This window comes from Aedes aegypti, chromosome 2 (genome assembly GCF_002204515.2).
Source record: "Aedes aegypti strain LVP_AGWG chromosome 2, AaegL5.0 Primary Assembly, whole genome shotgun sequence".
NCBI classification, from domain to species: Eukaryota; Metazoa; Arthropoda; class Insecta; order Diptera; family Culicidae; genus Aedes; species Aedes aegypti.
This window is the reverse complement of record NC_035108.1, coordinates 312,890,090-312,905,899: the sequence shown is the minus strand read 5'-3', so window position 1 is coordinate 312,905,899 and position 15,810 is coordinate 312,890,090.

The following is a 15,810-nucleotide window of genomic DNA, read 5'->3' as shown; positions in this document are numbered from 1 at the left end:
TAATAAATAAAGGTAACTTGGCATGTCCCAAAAAATAACCCTTTTTTACCCGACTTGACCCAGTGACCCACCGGAATAACTCCGGCCACAGGAATATTTCCGAGTTCCTCTGGCCACTTCTAGAAACAAGATATGTGGGCCAGTGAACTGACAAAAAATCATTTGAATCCGTTAAGAATTTTCTGAGCGGTGAGGGTTTCAGTATTTTTGCTTTCACTCAGGCCTATACGGGTTAAACCTCCATGAGTCGATGTTCCATTACTCGATATCGACTCATGGAACCATACTAAAAATCAAATTTCACGGTTACTATGATGGTCCTCTCAAACAGCTTTTCATAGCATTGCTGATCCATGACTCGATATTTCCATGAGTCGATGGTCCCTTCAATATCGACTCATGGAGGGATGACTGTAGGTGCAAACAGTGTTCAAAACATTTATATACGCCAGCACTAAATTATACAGTGCCACCATTTATGCTCTACATCTTATTAATGTACCCCGGAATAACGCCAACGGGAGCGATTGTGGTTGGGTGCATTATGATGCAGACAGGAACGCCGCACAGTGGCTAATAGCTGGCCAAAAATAAAAAAAAAAGTAAGAGGTTGTTTCCGAGATACGACCGTTAAGTTGACGTTGGATAACGTTAGCCTCTTCTATTTCCTGATTTGAGACTGTCACAAACTTATGAAACATTTCTACTGCAAAAAATCCAATTAATTTTCACACTATTTGTTGCATGTCAATTCTGATTTATTATAGACATTGTGTGTTATTATTTTGTGTTAATACAAAATAATCACTTTACATGTATTCAGAAGCTTAGGCGATTATATTGAAGAATTGTTTTTTAAGTGTATACTTCATCATTGCTAATTTGGTGCGAATAATTCAAAATAACTCTTTTGCATTGATTTTGTGGCCCTGAAAAGGGCCGTTTGGTTTGTTTGTTGGTTGGTTAACATTTCAACACTGATAGAACCGGTCGATGGAAGAAGAAGCCAGAGCGGTAAATCTTGCTCTCCAAACAAATATTCCGGGTGAACGTTAGATCCACGCATGATCCACTAAGATTGGTTGCTTTAGTGGGATCCGAAGCCAGTTTGAGGTTGAGGTACTTCTCCATGAAGTCCGCAAACTCCATGTTCTTCTCTTTGCTCATATCGATGTTGAAGTTGCCTGTCACGATGATTGGCATAGTCTCCTTGTGATACTTGAACAAGTTCCGCGCCATGAAGAACTTCTTCTGCTTCTTCGTTGTATCCGGGGAAATGTAGAGACAAACCAGTAGTGTCCGACAATTCATTGTAGTGATCTCAGCAGCGCAGATGTCACCATAATCATCTGACAAGCCCAGCTCTACATTATAACTGGTGCAGAGTTTGCGGATCGTGTGCGGCACAGCCATCGTTGTTGCTGAGTTGTTTTGATATATAGCGACACCTGCAACTCTAACGTTATTACGCTTAGCAGTTGTGATACAGGTGAATCCATTCAATACCGTGTGGCTTTGAGCACCATCCCATGCCTCGGAAAAGGCCAGGATATCCACCATCATCAGCACAGGATCGGCAGAGATATCGGATGCGTGTTCCACGAGGTTTTGAACGTTTAAGCTCATCAATCTGCAAGCAGACTTGCAGCGTTCGATGGCTTCAACGATTTCCAGGATGTCAAAGACCTCAGAAGGGCACGGTTCCTTCTCCCAAACTTCGGACATGATTGTTCACAAGTACAGAATGCAGTACACAAGCCACTTGATTTTAGATGTTGGTTCATTAATTGGCTGGATATATTGATTTGATGTCTGTGTTAGGGAAACCAATGGTATAAAGAGTGTAAAACTTGTCCAACCCTGTGTATGTTGACAATTCTCACAAGCCGAAATTTGACGATCTTTTCTTTAAATTGAGTGCATATATAGATTTAGCCACAGGTACCTATTTTCAATTTTACCAAAACCATTCTCCACGTCGAAGTGGAGGATTAAAGTGATATTTGTGATACATATAATAGGAAATATCGTTTAAGCTAACTCTTTATCAAAATGTTGGTGGCCTTGAAAAAGGCCGTTTGTTGTGAAAGATGATGTTGACGGTGTGACTGAAGGAAGGTCGAGGCCCATCAGATGACTCGACAGGACGGATTCGTTGTTGACTCTGAAAGAGTGGGAGAAAAGAGTTATATATTTCATAAAGTTTTGCGTTAAATTATATTTACCAGATGGTTGAGCCTTATATCACGGGTTGCAAAACATCCATGATATTTTGAAGAATGCATCAACAAAAGAATCAAGCATAATATTGCGATAGGTTGGTAGCCATGATCTGATATCCAAAATTAATCGGTACTTCGTCACAGAAACAGACTGTGCACTGGGAAGAGCTCAACTGCAGTTTATGAAACCTTCGAATAGACGATGTTCCACTGTTGGTGCTGAACGATTTGGAAGAGAACGACACGAATCACATATTATGCAAACCTTACATCATCAAATTACATTTACCAGATTATCGAGCCTTGAATCGCGGGTTACGAAACGTCTTCTCTCACGATGCAAGGATTTGCCAAAGAAAGCATATCGATGGACGGGTTGGAGATTTCAAAACCAGGCACAGCAAAACGGGAGGAAAGCCGACACTCTACCGTCATGAATGCACTGGCTGCAGGAATAGTTGTCGATGGGAACCATTTACTGGACAATGTTTCACTGTTAACGCTGAACGATGTAGAAGAGAACGAAAATAATTAGTTATTTTGTACATCTTAGCCTAAAAGACTATTTACCAGATAGTTGAGCCTTGTATCGCGGGTCACGAAACATCATGAAGAAAGCGCATTGATGGACGGAGTGAGAACGAAGTCAACGACGGGAGTAGAACTCAGAATAAGGCAGAGCTCAACTGGAGGCAGGCCGAGATTCTCAATTTGCAGACCGTTCAAATCTCAAGCACTGAGAGTATCGGTCGGTGGTATGAGAAATACGCACAGTATCTCTTGCACTGTATGCGAATGTTCCGGGTGAACGTCAGATCCAGACATGACCCTCCCATGGTAGTCGCTTGAGATCGATCTGAGGCCAAATCTAGGTGCAGGTATGTCCTCATGAAATCGATGAACTCAAGGTTTTCCGGCTTCAACACGTCGATGTTGAAATCCCCCGTTACGATGATTGGCATGGACGTTTTGCTGTACAGGACCAGATTACGCGCCAAGAAAAATTTCTTTTGCTTGATCGTGGTGCCTGTAAAAGAAAAGAATTTATTATGAAAATGAGAAACACAAACTCCGTTTTAGTCATACCTGGTGAAATGTACAACGAAAACAGTAACGTGCGAGTACCCATAACCGAGATTTCGGCGGCGCAGATATCACCGTACTTGTCTGCTTCACCCAACATTGCATCGTAGCTAGCACTGAGCTTGTCGATGGCGTGAGAAACGGCCGCGGTGGATGCTGCTGTGTTCTGGTAAATGGCCACACCGCCAGCTCTTGTTTCGTCACGTTTCTCCTGGGTGATGCAGTCAAATTCAGCCAGGACCGCCTGTGTGCCATTGTCCATCCATGTTTCACTCAGTGCAAGCAAGTCCACGGCACTGAGAACACGGTCTGTTGTAATGTCTAATGAGTGTGCGTTCAGGCTTTGCACATTTATACTCATCAACATAACAGCAGACGTGTTTGATGCTATTGTTGCCATAACATCCTCGCCGATGGTACGCAGACGGTGGTTATTTAAACGTCCAAGCTCTGTTCGGAGATCTCTGATTCTTGGCGTTACAGCGGCTTTTCCGTGGTGAAACTTGAAATCGTTGCTCTGGTTCGTCAGGTACAGTCCTTCGATGGAAGTAACCCTTGAAAGGCCAACGTAAACCAGTTGCTGCTCCTGGCTTTTCTCGTAGTTGTACACAACTTCTGAGAATGTGCCTCCTTGCGATTTGTGTACCGTAAGGGCACAAGCGCTCACAACCGGAAATTGAACCCTCTTGCACTTAACTCCACCATTGAGGCTAATGTTCGCTGATCGCTTGGCGATTGGGGTCCACTCAGCTTTCAGAACACCAGGCTTGGAGTATACCAGTGGTCTGGCCTTCACTCTCAACATTCTTCCAATGGAGTCGTTCTCAAATTTTATCCACAACCTAGTAATCTGCTGCTGAGTATCGTCTTCGTCGCGTTCGACGAACATTAGTTCTCCGATCGCACCGTTAACGATTCCGTCTTCAACGTCGACATTGGTCGTCAACATGTACGGAGTACCCACAGCAAGCCGCAGTAGGTACGGCAGGCAACCAGTCTCTGCTACACTCATCTTATGCACCTTTGTGCGAGCACCAGCCAGCTGAGAGTTGTCCTTGAAACCGGAATAAATGTCATCCGCCGTACATTCAGCTGCCTCCCGATCCACTAATGCGATGGAATTGTATCGCTCCACGTCGACGTTTCGATGGAACAAGCGGATTGCACGCGGCACGTGTTGCTGACACCACTCCGCTGTACGGAATCTGCTCTCAATGATGACGACTTCGTCCGGAGACAACTGCTCTCCATTACCGATTTTGGTAAGGATGGTGGAGAATTGCTCATTGGTTTGTCGCATAACCTGGACCAACGGGTAGAACTCGAGAGACTGCCATAAGACGGCACCGTGCATTGAGTTGACACTCGGCTTGAAGACTGGGCGTGCGTTTACTGGAGGTAGCTGACGAAGATCACCGCAAAATACAATCTGCATTCCACCAAACGGATCATCATAATTCCCGGTGATTTCCTGGAGTCGAACGTGGACGGTGTTCAAAACATCAGCACCAAGCATGCTGGTTTCGTCGATGATGATAGCTTTCACGTTTGCGAAAGCGTTGCGGTACAACTGCAATGCCTCAAAGCTTAGCTTCGAACTTTGCCTCCGAGACATGGTGATCCGAAAGGCGGAATGCACTGTAGTTCCTCCGATAGCCACAGCTGCTTTCCCAGTTGATGCGCAAGCAACATACGCATTATTCTGGGAATTGTGTGCTTGGCTAAAGCGATTCACGGTCTCCATGAGTATTCGCAAAGTGAACGTCTTGCCACAACCTGCCGGGCCTGTGAAGAATATCTGCACGGGTTTGATACTGTCATCGAAGCTGTGCAAACTGTGAATGATGTGCAAAATCAAATCACGTTGCTCCGCATTTGTTGCACGTACCATCTCACAGTACTCCTGCTTGGACATGACGTTTGCACGCTGCTTGACGACTGCCGCCATGGGTCCATTGGGCAAGTTATTTATGTCGTCATCGTTCGGTTCCATGCTGATGGTGCGAACGTACTCATCGCGCTTCTTGTTAGCAACCTCTTGCTGTACGTCATCTTCATCAGACAGACGGATATACTCGGCTACGACCTGGTCCAAGTTCAGCTCGCAGTCGTACTCCTTGTGTTTGGCGAGTATAGCAGCCTCGTTGTCTTCATACAACATGAGGAACTTATTGCGATCGAGTACATCGCAGACTTCATTTCTGAATGGCAGAAAGAGCAGCACCATCTCCCGTTTGTACTCAACTAGTTCCGACATGTTGTATCCACACCAACGCAATATACGGGGAAATCTGCGTATCTTGTACGTATTCTTCGCCCTTCTTTCCTCCGTATAAAGTGCTGCAAAATCCGCCAAGCACACCTCGTCCATGCCTTCACGTGCCTCATAGCGTTGTATAATGTTGAGGGTCCAAACATCGGTGGAGTCTTCTTCGAGTTCTTCTTCGTCCATTTGCTTCGTCCGTTTCCGCGACTTGATCCGCTCGTGTGGCCACATCGTCGGAATGAATTCCACCTATAAGATAAAATAAGTGAGAATTATCATGACCTGCACCAATATGTAACAAACAAAATAGTACCTTACGGCTAGCTTCCGACATCGGTTGCCTGAGCAAATACCACGCAGCTTCCTGGGCGGACATTTCCACGCTGTTGAGCATTTTGATGCTAACTTTCTTCAGCAATCCATTATAGTCGTGATCGGGATGCTCTTCCTGAAGCTTTATCAGCTCGCGGTGTAAACTGCTTATGCCCCTGTTTGTTTTGTTGACATACTCAACAACATAAGCAGCACACGAGAACTCCTCCAAGACAAACTGCAGGTCCATGTTGGAGCGCAGAATCTTACCAATCCAGGGATTGAAAGGGTTGGTCCAGAGTTCTGACATGGAGCGTTTCAGCATGACTGTCGGTCGCCGAATCGAGGAACGGATCACGTCAAGGTAGTACTCGTACGTGCAGTTGCGGTCAACAAGGAACGCTTCCATGCTATCGTATGCCTTGGTTTCGAGAGCATCCCGCATGCTCACAGCAGCTCTGCGCAACTGATCAAGTCGGCCATCTCCTGTTGTGATCGGGGAGTAGTACCCTGGTCTGATCCATCGGCCAATATGGTATATTGAACCGGCACCGCTTATCATTGCGTTTGAAGCAAGTAAACGTATGCTTATGGACCTAGAAAACATTATACTCATAAGTAATAACTCATCACACTATACATACTTTCAATTTACCTGATTGCCATAAGTTTCAGTTAGGTCATCTGCACGGACGGAGCAGAGCATGTCGATCAGTTGAACAGTGGCAGGCATATTCTCTGACATGTCTTCCCGAGGATCGTTAGCCAACCAGAGAAGAATGTGAGCGTGCGGACTGCCACGGTGCTGGAATTCTATGCGTTTGAAATAATCAACAACATAGTACTTCCCAAACGGACTGTATCGTGTGGACGAGAGCAGCTGCATGATCACATTCACCAGTTTGTTGAAATATACACAACAGGTCACGGGATCCTCGCTTACGAGGGTAGCACGCTGTAGCGCAGTCAGCTGCTGCATGATATCTGCTACACCGGCGTCACTGGATCCGTTTGACAGCTTATGCAGTACGGTGAGCAAATGCGGCCATCGAATTTCATTTGCGCTCAATGTGAGGAACATGGTTGGCTTCCCCAACTGGCGGATCATGGCAAAGACATCCCGCTTCCTTTGCTGCCAGTACTGGATCGAGTTAGGGATGGATTTAAGGAAGGACAGATTACGCTCGATACATGTCTCCAAAAACTCCCGGTCTTGCAGCTGAGCGCGAGTTATGTTGGCCGTACCCATGCATTTGAAAGTGTTCTTCAATCCCTCGGAAACTCGCAAGCGCATGATCTTCATCGCCATGAAGAGGATATGCTCCGGCTTTGCTCCTCGTCGATCACGGCGTCTTATTTCGCTAGTAGCCATCATGAATGGCGTTACGCGAACTTCAGGATTGAAGGATCTTGGATATCCCAGATATATGTCCGGGAAGGACAACTCTTCCGCAAATTCATCATAGATGATGGATAGTGGAGTTCTGTTCTGGCCTGGCGCAATTTCGAGACATTTGTCCTCATTCCACAACAGGGTATGCTGTTGACCAATGAGAAGCTCAACCTCGTTCGATGCGTCGATAACCTCCAAATCGAAAGATGTATTTGCCGTTTGGGGTATTCCAAGTTGCTGTACTGGCTCGATGGCCGCCAAATGTTCTTCACTAAACGTAATGCCGTTTCGCCTATACAGCGGTGTGGCGACAAGGTAGTTAAGCCAGGCCTTAACCGTACCTTTCTTGACGTACCCGGACAAATAGCTTGACTTGTGTATCATGTGCTTCTTGATGCACACATTGAATGCACAGTCGTCGTCAAGCTGCCGTGGAAGCTCCTTCACCATCGCAGACACATCCACCGGAACGTTGATAATTTGACCAATAATGGCCAAACTACCTATTTAACAAAAATTATACAGGAAAATGAATAAAATATATCTATAAATAAAAATACCACTATAAACTACAAACCTGCTGCATGCCGCAGACGGCGCAGCTGCATAAAGCAGATTCTTGGTGAAACCAGTCTGGTGGTGATTGGATCAAGTGGAGGCAGATTTGACGGAAATTTTGGATATGTAAAGCCATTCGTCTGGGACAGTGTAGGGATCAGGCCACGTTTTAAGCTGCTTCGACAAGTAAGACACGCTGAGAATCCATCAACAGTTTCGAAATAGTTCGCTGCCATCAACACGGCACCATCGGCATTACTAAGTGGTTTGAGATCATTCTGAAACCAAATTCGTGCACACACGTCACAGGCATAGCCGAACTCGTTTTCGATGAAACGTTTCTCGAATTCTCGATCAGCACGATCCAAGTTGGGTTCTCCCTGAGTTAAATACAGCGAAGGATCCTCATCTTCATAGCGATCATCGCCATCGTCTTCTTCCGGGATAACAGGAACATCATTGGCTTCTTCTTCCATGGGATACGATGAGGAATCACGAAATGCGTCAAGCACCACTGGAATATCACCGACGTTTGATTGTTCTCGAACATAACGTGGTGATGGGGTGCGTACCGGAATCGTACGAGTGGTGTTGAATTCTCCTCGAGTAGAACGTGATAGGAGAATAACTTTTAGACACAGTTTTTGACAGCACAATAAAAATGATAAAATTTAAAGCAATTGTTAAGAAACGATGTTATACGATGCAGACAAAACAAGCCGCATCTTCTTGAATATTTTATTTCAAAATTACTCGAATAGCTGATTAACTGAAAGTATTCAACGGCTAATGGGAGTAAGTGGTATAATCCGTGTTGTAAGCAATCACTGTATTCGCCACGTTTTCACTGATATTCGGCAGCGCTTTCCTTAAACATTCACGACACAAGCGATTAAACGGATGTCGGAAAGAAAAATGTCAATTGAATGCACCGACCCCGACCATTTCGCTAGGAAATGTTAAGGTTTAGTTTGTTTCTGACATTTTTCGTAATAGGCTGTCGTGTGTTTCTCGATGTTCATTCTACCGCTCGTGCTGTGTGTAAGAGGTGACGGTAGCGGATGAAAGTAGCAAAATAAAATGACTGCTAATCATGGCAACGAAACGAACGTCGCGCAAAGTGTCGAATGTTTGCAGCACTGGTAGGGTACAATTCAATTGATAAATTAAACAGATATAACTTTAAGAATTTATTCAGCTCTGACCCCAAATATTAATAAAATATAATTGGATTAATACAATATTTCCAAATCATTTATTCAGTATTTATATAATATTTATTCAATAAACTTATTATCCTTTACCTTTTATTACATCAGAGTGAAAACTGTGGATTGATTAGAAAGACGTGTAAATGTGAAAAGCTTTTTAATCGATTGCAGCAACTAAAACAACACCTAATCGGTTGTTCCAGTATATGGGTTTCGTGATCAAGCCTCTCACTCTTCATTAACCACCCATAAGTATGTGTTCCGAAAAATAGAAACGTCAAATCAATCAAAATCAAAATAAATATTTGAAAATAGAAAATATGATTGAAATTATCGCAAGTAAAGCACTTACAGACCGTTACCAGACACAGGAAAGAAAGTAACAAATAATATCGAATTACAGGGTCCTACAGTAAACAAAAAATTACTTAAAAGAAAATCCTTCAAAAATGTGTATTCTTATATCATAATTTCAGCGATTAGACTTTTAACGCTTTGAATGAAACGCAAAAGCCGGAAACCCAGATTTACAGAATAACATTACACTTCAATTCAGTGAAACGAACATAAGATATATCCTTATTTATTTCTATATAATTATTAATTATACTTTTGAATATTATATGCTAGATAGAACTAGTCGGGAATTCTCAACTACCTTTTAGCGGTACGAATTATTAATAACAATTAATGATAAATAACACTGCGGAACACGATTTTGTCTCAAGCATCAAAATACCGCTATTAACTTAACTAAGAGTTGCTCAGTCTATTGCCGTTTTCAAAAATATCACAGCACGTATTTTTACCAAAATCAGTAAAATTCCAACAATATCTACAAATTTTGTTTACCGAATGTTCCACTGCTGAGTTATTATCAAAATTCGTAACTCACCCTTAGTGTGTAGACAAGAAAACCAGCATCAATAATTTACAATCATTAAGGTGAAGAATAATCGAAGCCAAACCTCAAATTTTCAAGAGCACGGATCTGGAGAACCGAAAACCCGTTTGAGCTGAAAACTTAATCGATTGGTCACCACCAGCGAGTGACCAATCGATTAAGTTTTCAGCTTAAACGTATGTATTGAAAATTTGAGGTTTGGCTTCGATTCATCTTCACCTTAAGCTGCTGCAAATCCAGTGTCCGGTTTGTGAAATCGCTGGCTACGAGATGGCTGAAGAAAATCAGCTCAAGCCGCTTGTTCAAGCGCCCATCATCATCGCCACCGCAAATCTTATCGGGCGAGGAGGATTTCAACCTGTTCGCTGGCAAAATGTGTCCGCGTTACTCGATTCTCACAGTTCAATCGGCCCTTTTCAGTGCCAACAAATGTGTCCTAAAGAGTTATTTGTGTAATATTTGCTAATGTGTTTACCATATTCTTACATTTATTCATCTCGTAGCATCATACAATATCTGATTAGTTATGAATAATTGACAAAACGACAAATCGAGAATGTTTCCGAGTCGTGCTGGCGGAATGCAATAAATATATTTTCTATTGTTAAGGAATGATTCAAATATTACATAACCCAAAATGTGCCAGTTCTAGACCCCCTCCTTCCCCATGTAACAACTTTTGTATGGAAGATTTAAATTGTGTATAAGGGCTGTAACACTATGGAAGACCCTCTCCTCCCCCTGTGACGGAACGATATATTTGAACGATAAGGCCTGATGTCGTCACTGCGTTCGCATGTTTTCCAATCTCCGTTGTGATGCGCCGTCATTGCCAAAGCCAAGATAAAATTTTCCTCAGTACCGCCAGATGCAAAAGTTATCTTCTTTTTTTTTCATTGGGATGTCTAGTTAGACGGCTAAGACCGATCACGGTCCATCTCGCCAATTAATCTTCTTTAATGATGTCTATGATTGGCTATAGAAGGGGAGGAGCCTAGGTCCAAATTTTGGGTGTATAAAAGATACAGACATCATCTGTTTGCCATCAGTTTCGTTTCAAGCGTCCGAGATGACGCAACCTGGAGGTCCCGTCCGTAAGAAGCGCGTGACTTTTGATCGTAGAAATCTTTCTACGATCAAAAGGAAGGCACGCCAACGGAAAAGGAAGAAATACTTACAAATGCAATTTGTAAGTATCGACAGGACAGTCTTCCGACGCGGTAGTAACATCCTTGTTACTATCACGTACGGAAGAGTCTAAGAAGAGCTTTCAAAAACGGCCCTTTTCAGGGCCAAAATTACGATTAAAGAGTTGTTTTGGACAGATTTCAGTGATTATATTATTAATCAGTTAAGGACTGTTCACGTTTTAAAGCGGACACTTTGTTTAAGCTATATCTTTTGACGTAGGATGACGTCTCACGGAAACATACTGGGGTACAATTCCGAAAGGCGAAAATCGCTCGTGTCGCGAAAAGTGTTAGATTTTGACTGTTTATGACTTACTAACGCCCGGATATAGATTTTCTAGATTCTTGCATCAATCGAGTGAAAATCTTTCTTCGAATCTACTCCAACAATGAAAACTATTGATTCTCATGGCTAAACTATTGAAAAATTGAGAAATATCGAAGCATGTCTTATTTTTCCTAGAAAAGCACATTTTTCTCGTGTATTCCTGACACAGACATCATTGCGCGATATCTTAACCACTTTCGTCATTCAAAGGGAAACGCCCCTTTCGATCTTCTTCTTACTTCTCTTTATTATCTCGTGTTCAGTCGAAGCCAATCAAATTCCACTTCACGCGCACGCGCACGACCGCATTTTAATTCAATCGTCTTCGGTAATCTTTTGGTGTGTTTCTGTCTAAGAATGGAATGAAAACCCAGTTCGATGGATTGTGACTACCACCAACCGTCCTTATCAGGACGACAATTTAATTTGAAAGAGAGTTATGAAATTTTACACCGTGAAGAGCGACATTACTGGTGAATGGATTCATATTTGGTCAGTCATTTGTCACATGCATGCCAAGCGATCAGTATAAACTTGTCAAATTGAAAGCTAAAACTTATCAGCAACAGCTTTGTTGATGATTTGATTTGGTATAAATTGTCGATCGAAACCAAATAAGCGCACAGAGAAAACGCAAAATGCTACCGCCGCCGACGGGAACCTAGCTAAAACTTGTTTGCCGTTGAAAAACTAATCATCCGAAATTTAAATTGGCAATTAAATAAATTAATTAATTAATAATAGGTGAAATATCTTAAGCCGTAACTCTTTACGTGGAATACATTGTTGTGGCTCTGAAAAAGGGCCGTTTTGCTTGGAAATTGCGTCCTAATTCAATTTAAACTCGTTCGCCACGGATACGACGAGCCAGCTAGAAGGCCTTCGGCATGATGGTGACACGCTTGGCGTGGATCGCGCACATGTTAGTACCCTCAAAGATAGGCCTCGCTCGGCTTCCTGCTGGGCATGACGCCAAGCTGTGTAATCGCAAATCGCTCTTGAAGTCCTGAGCGATTTCACGAACCAGGCGCTGGAAATACAACTTGTCGATCAGCAGCTCCGTAGAATTCTGGTAGCGACGGATCTCACGCAGAGCGACCGTTCCTGGCCGATAGCGAAACGGCTTCTTGACTCCTCCGGTGGCTGGGGCGCTCTTGCGAGCGACTTTCGTGACCGGCTGCTTGCGAGGGGCTGCTTTCCAGCCATCGTCGTAGTGGTGTTCCTGGACGGATGAAACAAACGAATGATTGAATTGCGCGGCTGCCGGTCCCTTTTATGACCTTCTCTGCGAGCGAGCGAGACGAACAGCGAACAGCGAGCGAGCAAGAAGAATTCATCCTCGCGTACCGCATAAAAGCAGCCGAGCCGGCGGCCGAGCATCAGTTTTGTTACAATCGTTGCCGAAGTTAGACCGGCCTCGGAAAAGGAAGCGCCAAGCGTGACAACATCCATTGCATCATCGCCATCCGCCGTCTGGCTCGCCGTGGCGACGTCAATCGTACCTCCGGTCTCATCTACGAGGAAACCCGCGGTGTGCTGAAGTCATCCAGAATTCTGTCGGCTACGCTCTGAATGGCAGGGCCATACGCTGTACAGATTTGGAAGCTCAATCGTCCCCATCACCGACAGCAAAACTACCACTGAATTCACAAAACCTGAGCATGAAATGGCGATCGACGATAAACCACCCAACCCGACCCAACCGTCCTTTTCAGGACGACAATTTAATTTTGAAAGAGTTTCGAAAATATTTCACGCAACATTATTGGCAATAGTCACAGCAACAGAACTGTCGGTGAATCAAAAATAATAGTTTTGGTGAAATTTTTAGTGATTTGCGGTAAACATTTTACCAAAATCAGTAAAATTCCAACAATATCTACAAATTTTGTTTACCGAATGTTCCGCTGCTGAGTTATTATCGAAATTCGTGACTCACCCTTAGTGTGTGGACAAGAAAACCAGCATCACTCTTCGCATCTTGAGTTGGCCAATCGCGACGACGAGAAACTGACTAAATTGCGGTCCGGCGCGAACCAGCAGACAATCAATTGCCGGAGAAGCAGATTTAACTCATCCGCTAGCATTAAGGCACACGGGCAAAACGGGGAAGCCAATTTTACTGCAAATTTCTCTCTACTATTGACATAACTGAGAATTCTGATTACATAACACTGCTCCAGTTTGAATTTTTGGTAGTGCGATTTATTTGTATTTTGAAAAAAAATATCAAATGCATTTGTTACCTTGTTAATTAGAAAACTAATCCTTCAAATTGATTGCATATTTATCTACGTGTCAATGCCAATGCAAAAAACTATGGATTACTTGTTATAGGTACACTATTGAAAATTGCTAAATTTTTGGTAATAGTGATCATTGATGGAATTTTACATGGCGTACAATACAAATACAATTTGGTTTATGCGACCATAAAATTTAATAATTTCACTAGGGGTCATTCAAAAATGATGTCAATCATTTGGGGAGGGAGGGTGAAACCCCGAAAAACGATGGCCGTCAAATTTGAATCTTCCCCTAGCGCGAAGCGCCAATTTGGCTGCTTTTCACTCAGAGCCAGTGTAAATGGTGCATTTATCAAATTACTGAATAAATATTGATATCATTCATAAAATTCGTAGTGGATCGAATCATAAAAATGTCATACATTCCTCTTCTTGCCTAAAAGTTCAATGTGATATTAACAGCTCCCAAATCTGCCTCTCTGAACAATAAATAACATAAAAGTAGAACTATTTCACCATAATCTATTGCACGCAAAAGGCATATTCCCTATCACAGACATCAAATTCACATACCATATCAATAAAGGATTTGTATTTCACCTTATTTCGTACAATTTGTTGCGAATGTTCTCGTGATAGTAGCATAGCATAAACTGACGTACATTTCAATGGTTGCTACTCCGTGATTGATCGGAACTGGTAAGAATTGCACTACGATCCAAATGATAAGGGATGGGTTTCGCTTACTCTCGAAGTGCAATTTTAGCAGATCTAATATTATGATCAATAACGGCGCCGGCCAAGTCCTTACAGTCAGTTGGATGGGAAGAATGTTAGGGTGTAATGATTTGTTGCTTCTAGAGACCGAGAATACCTCTGCATCTCCACAATCACCACGGGAAGGTGTTTTAGTGAGGAAGGAAAAGATCTGGGAGTCACCTCTGGTCGGTGATGCGATCCATGGACAAGGGGGAAATATACGATTGTATTTAAAGCTAGTTTGTATTTTTGTCTCGAGAAGTTTTTGGAAAAATTACGTTCACATCTATAATGTCGAACATTCAAAAACGTTTTTATTAATGACGAAAACTGAAATTACATGTATATATTTAACTTATATAAACAGGAATATGCGAATTGTAGTGACGAACCATCTATTTGTTTGAATTACATATGAGTATTACTGTGCTTTTGTCTCGATATGTAGAAGTTTTAGAAATACGTCAACATTCACAATTCGAACAATTCAAAGATAATTTTTAATAATTCAAAAGAGAAAAATATATGTATATTCAAATTGTATAAGAAAAAGCATAATGCGAACCTAAGTGACAAACCATACAAGTTTGTTTTATATTACATAGTTACGCTTTCAGAAAATATGTTTATCAAAGCATGAAACAACTCACAGTTGGCCATCCATTCTCGACTGACACAAACTGACATGACAGCACTTTTGGCGTCCAATAAACCGTCTTGCTTGGGCCTTCCCAAATACTACCCAGCAACGCTCCAAACAAAGGGAAAAAAAAATCTCCGGCGCGAAACACGCGCAAGTCATTTCGAACCAAAAAGTTGCACTGTGAATGTTTCAGTATCATTCAAAGTTGCGTGATATTTTTCAGTGTAGTTTTGTGAAACTGTGAGTATGAATTCAGAATACTATGTCTGATCATTTGGCTGCGAAGTATATGCGCAGTTCGCGGAAGCGTATAAAGGAGCAGCAACCGGACGAAGCACCGAAGAAACAACCGAAAACTGATGCAGAAAGGGCTCGGTGTTATCGAGCCAGAATGAGAATGGCCAAGGACGACGCTGCTTCATCTGCTGCTTGGGATGCTGGTGAAGGGACTTCGCGACAAGGTAGGGAATCGCTTGTTACTCTGATTACACAGCGTAACAAAAATGACATTTAGGCTTGTCAAGAGAACCAAATTGTGTGTCTCTTGTTGATTTGTGGTTGGTGAATCTGATGCCGTTCTCAGAAATTTCCAGCACGTCACAATTTTTAGCTACAGGTCGCCAAAGATGAATAAAACACTGGTTTTATTGATGTTTACATAAAATTTAAAGTATGATTTATCAAACTTTTTTGTG